This window comes from Symphalangus syndactylus, chromosome 18, assembly GCF_028878055.3.
Source record: "Symphalangus syndactylus isolate Jambi chromosome 18, NHGRI_mSymSyn1-v2.1_pri, whole genome shotgun sequence".
Taxonomy (NCBI): domain Eukaryota; kingdom Metazoa; phylum Chordata; class Mammalia; order Primates; family Hylobatidae; genus Symphalangus; species Symphalangus syndactylus.
In genome coordinates this window covers 25,001,405-25,008,404 of record NC_072440.2, presented here as the reverse complement: position 1 = coordinate 25,008,404, position 7,000 = coordinate 25,001,405, and positions in this window count along the sequence as shown.

Sequence of the window (7,000 nt, the reverse complement as noted above, 5' to 3'; positions counted from 1 at the left end):
ACAGCCATTAAAAATGGTATTTTCAAAGAAATTGTAATGAACTGGTGATGTGCTCAGAGCATAATTATGTCAATGAGAGTCAGTTTAGCCATTAATTAAGACTCTGAACTCTGGAGTCAGAGAAATTGAAACTTCAAACTTGAGCACTTTCTAGCTGTTTGACCTTAAGCAAATTGTTTAACTTCTGGGAAACCTTTCTTTATTTAAAAAATGGAAACAGAAATATTATCTATCTTGTAAGGTTGTTGAAAGATAATGCATGGAGCATACTGCTTAGCATACAGTAAGTGCTTAACAAATCATTGTTCCCAAGTGGGGAATTAAAAATGGAATTATTTTTATAGGTTCGTGGATTTCAAAGCCGTAAGGAAACCTTGTAAGTCCCTCAAAATAGGTGCTCAGTAAACGTCTCCCAGTCCCTTTCTAAAAGGCAAGGGAAGGACTGTGATTGGCTCATTGAGTATCACATGACCACACTCTGGACCAATCATTGTGTCAGCAAGTTGAAGTACTATGGTTCCTCTCAGACTTGCTCTTCCACTTGTGCCTGCAACAGGCAGGGCGGCAGTACAAACTGGCCATGGAGCACAAGATTTCTTTTTGAGACAGGGTTTTGCCCTGTCACGCAGGTTGGAGTGTAGTGGCGCAGATTACAGTTCATAGTAATGAACCCCTGGGCTCAAGGGATCCTCCCACCTCAGCCTCCTGAGTAGCTGAGATTACAGGTGCTTGCGCCCATGCCCCGCTCAATGTGTCTTTTCTATAAGCACCCACGTGCTTATAGACAATGATGGTGATGGCAGGTGAGTCCCTGCCTTGGTGGAGCTTACCAGTCCCTGTCTGGTGGTCTTTTGGGAACTTTCCAGACTTTGGCACATAGCATGGTAGAGCATTTCCAAAATATATATCCTGGATTGAACTTCTTATCATGCTTTACGCTCTGGGGTGCTGAGTGTCTGTTTCTTCCTTTCTTTCGTTCGTTCCTATATATATATATATATATATATATACAGAGCCTTTCTCTATCACCTAGGCTGCAGTGCAGTGGTGCAATCACAGCTCACTGCAGCCTTGACCTCCTGGGCTCAAGCAGTCCTCCCACCTCAGCCTCCCGAGCAGCTGGGAGGCCTCCTGAGTAGCAGGAACTACAGGTGCACACCACCATGCCTGGCTAATTTTTGTGTTTTTTGTAGAGATAGTGTTTCATCATGTTGCCTAGGCTGGTCTCAAACTCCTGGGCTCAAGTGATCCACCTTCCGAACTGTTGGCATTACAGGGGTGAGCCACCACACCGGGCCCTGAGTGTCATGCTTACTGTTTTGACTCTTTTGAGCCCTTATAGTACAGTCCTGAGTTGCTCAATGATGAAGATATGCTTTGAGACATGTGTCATTAGGCAAGGTCATCTTTGTGTGAACATCGTAGTGTGTACTCACATAAACCTAGATGGTATAGCCTTCTACACACCTAGGCTATAGGTATAATGGTATAGCCTGTTGCTCCTGGGCTACAAACCTGTACAGCATGTTCCTGTACTGAATATTTTAGGCAATTGTAAAACAATGGGAAGTATTTGTATATCTAAACATGGAGAAGTTACAGTAAAAATACAGCATTATAATCTTATGGGACCATCACTGTGTACGCAGCCTGTTGTTGGAGGAAACATTGTCGCAGGGCATGACTGTATATATGATGCAGTGATTACAGTGGTAGGGATTGAGTATCCTGGTATAAGGGGCTGTGCTTTTGAAAATCTGTTTTTTTCTCTCTTGCTTTCTTTTCTTCCTTTTTTTTTTCTTTTGAGACAAGGTCTCACTCTGTTGCCCAGGCTGGAGTGCAGTGGAGTGATCTCAGCTCAGTGCAACCTCGGCCTTTTAGGCTCAAGCAATCCTCCCACATCAGCCTCCCAAATAGCTGGGACTACTGGCGCATGCCACCATGCCCAGCTAAATTTTTTTTTTGTATTTTTGATAGAGACGGGGTCTCATTACATTGCCCAGGCTTGTCTTGAACTCCTGAGCTCAAGAGATCCGCCCACCTCAGCCTCTCAAAGTGCAGGGATTACAGGCATGAGCCACCGCGCCGGGCCTCTCTTGCTTTTTTCTCTCCTTCCTCTTCCATAAAACCCAATTTCCTGCCTTATAATCAATCTCCCTGTTTACTTTTCTCTCTCCCTCTTCCCTCTACAACTTTCTCCAATTTCAACTGCCTTGCTACCCTGATGATTTCCATTCACTGGTTCTTGGTGCTCTGATATCTTTGCTTTATTTGTAATTTTACTATCAGTGCCTTTAAAGTCTAATTCAACGTTCAAAGTTCCCTGTAACCCTCCCCAAACCGTTCTACTACATCCTTATCTGTGCATCAACAATCTTGTTTGGTGCTGACAGAAAATACAGATTTCCTGGGCCTCACAGTAGGCCTATGGACACAGGTCTCTGGGAGTGGGGTTTTTGGTAAAAATTATTCTAACAAAATTCTTATAGGGGATCTGATGAACAGACAGCTTGGGGATCACTTGTCACAGCTGAATTTATTACACTCGTAAATTTACAGTTATTATATGTGAATGGATGTCTATCTTCTCTACCAAATCCTGAGCTTTAGGGACATAAGGCTGTGTCCAACACATATTATTTGTTCAATAGGTATTTATAGAAGAAATGAAAAATACCCCAAACAAGCATCATATGGTGATGAGGTTCCCATAAGCCACCAGCAGGTGGCGGAAGAGGCTAGGCCACAGTCAATAACTGGACCTGTGTTCTCATTCCCCCTGAGATTGACAACATGGGGGGGTTTACATTTTTTTAAAAAGTCGTTTTTAATGAAAAATCCCATAAGTTTATGGAACGATTTCTGTTTGCAGCACATGAAAAACCTCTTGGAGATCCTTTTAAAAGCCATTAAAAATGGAAACATTAAATGGATTTCCCTAGAAGTGGAATGACTTTCCTCCAACAATCTTACCAATTATGTATTTTCAAAGAGTACTTGATATTTTGCAGATAAATATATGGTGCTACTTACTGCACCTTCCTGGGCCTTGGTTCTTCCTAGTTCCCACAGGCTCCTTCCACGTATGAGGGGCCTCCTGGGGGAGGGGTCATAGAGTTGTTTCTTGATCCAGGTGCTGGTTTTACAGTTTTACAGCTGTGTGCTTATAGGTGCATTTTTTCTGTGTGTATGTTATACATCAGAAACGTTGAAAAAAAAAAGGCTGTGAGCATGGTGGCTCATGCCTGTAATTCCAGCACTTTGGGAGGCCAAGGTGGGAAGGTGAAACTGAATCCAGGAGTTCAAGACCAGCCTGGGAAACAAAGTGAGACCCTGTTTCTACAAAAAAAAAAAAAAAAAGAAAGAAAGAAAAGAAAAAAGTTAGTTGGGCATGGTAGCATGCATCTGTAGGCCCAGCTACTCAGGTGGCTGAGCTGCGAGAATTGCTTGAGCCCAGGAGTTTGAGGCTGCAGTGAGCCGTGATTGCACCACTGCACTCCAGACTGGGCAACAGGGCAAGACTCTGTCTCAAAAAAAAAAAGAAAACGTTAATAAAAAGAAGCAAAATCAATAAAGACCCAATATTAGTTTCCTATCACTACCACAACAAATTATCACAAATTTAGTGGCTACAAACAACATAAATTTATCATGTAGCCACTCTGAAAAACAGTATGGAGATTCTTCAAAAAATTAAAAATAGAATTACCATATGTCCCAGCAGTCCCCCTTCTGGGTATATACCTAAAATATTTGAAAAAGCATCTGTACAGATATCTGTACTCCCATGTTCATTGCAGCATTATTCACAATAACCAGAAGTAGAAGCACCTAAATATCTATCAATGGATGAATGGATAAACAAAATGTGGTACATACACATGATGGAATATTATTCAGCCTTAAAAAAGGAAATCTTATCATATGCTGCAACATGGATGAACTTTGAGGAAATATGCTAAATGAAATAAACCAGTCACAGAAGGACAAATACTGCATGACTCCATTTATAATAGCTCAGTTCTGGGCTCAATGGGCTCAGGTGATCCTTCTGCCTCAGCCTCCAGAATAGTTGGGACTACAAGCACACAGCACTGCACCCAGTTAATTTTTAAATTTTCTGTAGAGATGGGAGATCACTATGTTACCCAGGCTGGTATCAAATTCCTGGACTCAAGTGATGCTCTTCTCTTGGCCTCCCAAAGCATTGGGATTACAAGCATGAGCCACTATGCCTGGCTGTCAAACTCTTATAAACAGAAAGTAAAACAATGATTATCAGGAGGTGTGGAGGAGAGGAAAACAGGGCGTTGTTGTGGATACAGTTTCAGTTTTGCAAGATGAAAAACTTCTAGAGGCTTATTGCAGAACAACGTGCCTATAGTTAACACAACTGTTCTGTACACTTAAACATAGTTAAGATGGTATTTTTTTACCAGAATAAAAAAACCTCACAAATATATTATCTTATATATCTATAGGTCAGAAGTGCAAAATTTGTCTCACTGGACTAGAATCAAGGTGTGCAAAGGATGCATTTCTTTCTGGATGTTACAAGGGAGATTCCCTTTCCTGCTTATTTGAGTTGTGGGCAGAATTCTGCCCTTTGCAGCTATAGGGATGGAGCCCTGGTTTTCTGCCCAGCTATCAGCCAAGGGCTATTGTCAGCTTCTAGAAACTTCCACATACCATGTTCCCCTCCTCCATATTCTCAGCCAGCAGTGGCTGGAGGCGTCTTTTGCTTATCGCATTTCTCTGACCCACTTTTCTGCCTCTCTCTTCTATTGATAAAGACTTGTGTTATTAGATTTGGTCCAATTGGGTAATCCAGGATAATCTCCCACTTTGAGATCCATAATTTTTTTTTGAGACAGGGTCTCGCTCTGTTGCCCAGGCTGGAGTGCAGTGGCACGATCTCTGCTCTCTGCAACTTCTGCCTCCCTGGTTCAAGCGATTCTTGTGCCTCAGCCTTCCGAGAAGTTGGGGTTACAGGCACCCACCACCACACCCGGCTAGTTTTTGTATTTTTAGTAGAGATGGGGTTTCACCATGTTGGCCAGGCTGGTCTTGAACTCCTGGCCTCAAGTGACCTGCCCACCTTGGCCTCCCAAAGTGCTGGTATTACAGGTGTGAGCCACTGCACCTGGCCTGAGATCCAAAACTTAATCAAATGGGCAAAGTCTCTTTTGCCATGTAAGGTAACATATTCTTAGAAATTTGGGAGAATTAGAACGTGTCCATCTTTGGGATGTGTAGTTCTACCACACCTCCTCTCTCCCTCACCCGATCATTTTCATTCGGCTCCACACGATGGCAGGAGAGAGGATTCTAATCTGGCAAAAGATGCGAATATTGACTTTCATATAAGGATTCACACTTATTGAGTATTTATTATGTTCCAGACACATTTTAAGCATGTCACAGGCCTCATCTTATATAATTCTCGCAGAAGTAAATGTTATTATTTTGTAACCAAGTAATATGGTTTGGCTGTGTCCCCACCCAAATCTCATTTTGAATTGTAACTCTCACAATTCCCACATGTCATGGGAAGAGCCTGGTGGGAGGTAATTGAATCATGGGAGCGAGTCTTTCCCATGCTGTTCTTACAATAGTGAATAAGTCTCACAAGATCTAATGGTTTTAAACGGGAGTTTCCCTGCACAAGCTCTCTCTTTTTGCCTGCTGCCATCCATGTAAGACATGACTTGTTCCTCCTTGCATCACACCGTGATTGTGAGGCCTCCCCAGCCGCATGGAACTGTAAGTTCATTAAACCCTTTTTCCTGTATGGATTACCCAGTCTCAGGTATGTCTTTGTTAGCACTGTGAAAACAAACTAATACACCAAGGAAACTGAAGCTTAGAGTGGTTAATAAATCTCTTTAATGTCACACTGCTACTAATAAGAGATTTGTTGTAAATTTGGGATTTATATTCATACAGTCTCATCCTTAATCAATTAGCTATGCTGTCTCTTTAATAAATGTAATAATATCGATGACAACATGTTATTAGAAGGTTGCACTTGTACATTAAAAAAAACTCAGTAAGCAGTAATTTCAAGAAATTGGAGATAGCTAGGAACGATGGCTCATGACTTCGATTCCCAGCACTATGGGAGGCCAAGGCCAGAGGATCACTTGAAGCCAGGAGTTTGAGGCCAGCTTGAGCAACATAGCTGTCTCTACAACAACAACAACAAAAATTAGCTGAGTGTAGTAATGCATGCCTGTAGTCCTAGCTGGCCGTGAGGCTGAGGTAGCAGGATTGCTTGAGCCCAGGAGGTCAAGGTTTCAGTAAGCCGAGATCATGCCACCGCACTCCAGCCTGGGCAACAGAGCAAGGTTCTGTCTCTAAAAAAATAAAAAATAAATTGCAGAATCAGACATATTTCCATATTTATTTACAAAGACATTGTAACTCAAAGAGAAAGTGGTTATATGTTGAAGGGCACAAAGCAATTTGAGGTCTTAGATAGAAACTTAAGTGTCTTCAGACTAGAAGGGTCTTGAAATGGTAATTTTTTCTCTCTTTGCATTTGGGTAGGACCTCGTAAAACCCAACCTAGTGAGAAAATCTGGCTTTGGGGAAAGTGGTATGTTTTGGTGACACGAACATAGTTTCAACTTGGTTTTCCTTTTTAGAATTATTTTTACTTGTTTTGGAAATAGTGATGGGGTCTCACTATGTTGCCCAGGCTGGTCTTGAACTCCTGAGCTATAGGGATCCTCCTGCCTTGGCCTCCCAAAGTGTTGGGATTACAGATGTGAACCACTGCACCCAGCTTCACGTTAGTTTTCTAATTACACATGAAAGGAGTTGTTCTTTCCATTTTCTCTTGTATTCACAAGACTGTGCTGAAGCAGCCATCTGCCCTTATGCAGCCTGAATCCTGATGTTTACCCTGTGTCCAGCCCTCCCTGTGTGACTGCAGGGCAAATCCTGACTGGTCTCAGCCTGTTGTAGTGGTGCCTGGGCTTAGCAAGGGGTGTTAGGT